This window comes from Neovison vison, chromosome 10 (assembly GCF_020171115.1).
Source record: "Neovison vison isolate M4711 chromosome 10, ASM_NN_V1, whole genome shotgun sequence".
Classification (NCBI taxonomy): Eukaryota; Metazoa; Chordata; class Mammalia; order Carnivora; family Mustelidae; genus Neogale; species Neogale vison.
Window position 1 is genome coordinate 25042073 of NC_058100.1, and position 528 is coordinate 25042600.

Genomic DNA, 528 nt, shown 5'->3' on the forward strand with positions numbered 1-528 from the left:
GAATGCCTCCTAAAGCACACTTCCCTCACAAAGTTGGAAGCGTTTTTGACACAGAAAGAACGTGCAGAACACCACTGGTCGTGATCATCCGATATATGTTTGGGGTGCCTAAGCACCATAGCCTGCACTTTATTCACAGTACCTAATATGCCCATACTTTGTACGTGTACTATCATCATTCCTCAAAGGTGGAGACATTGTTCTGAATGAGAACGCGCTTTAAGTAGGATCCCTGAAAAGATACCTTCCTAAGAATCACCTGTCAGGGTCCTGTACGAGACACTTTATGATTGCTACACAGAGAGGTCCTACAGTTTCCAACTTAGCACAGACTCATTCCTGTCGTGAGAACGTACAGTTGCACAGTTCTCTCGTACATTTGAAGTATTTTGAGACGAGTTAGACACAGTGGAACATCACAGGTGTTGACCTTCCAGTATGTGTCATAGAGGCCTATGTGCCATACCCTGTCCTTCATTATCAGGGCGCATTGTTCCCTCTGTCCGTCCTTGTTCTGTCTTCTTTCCT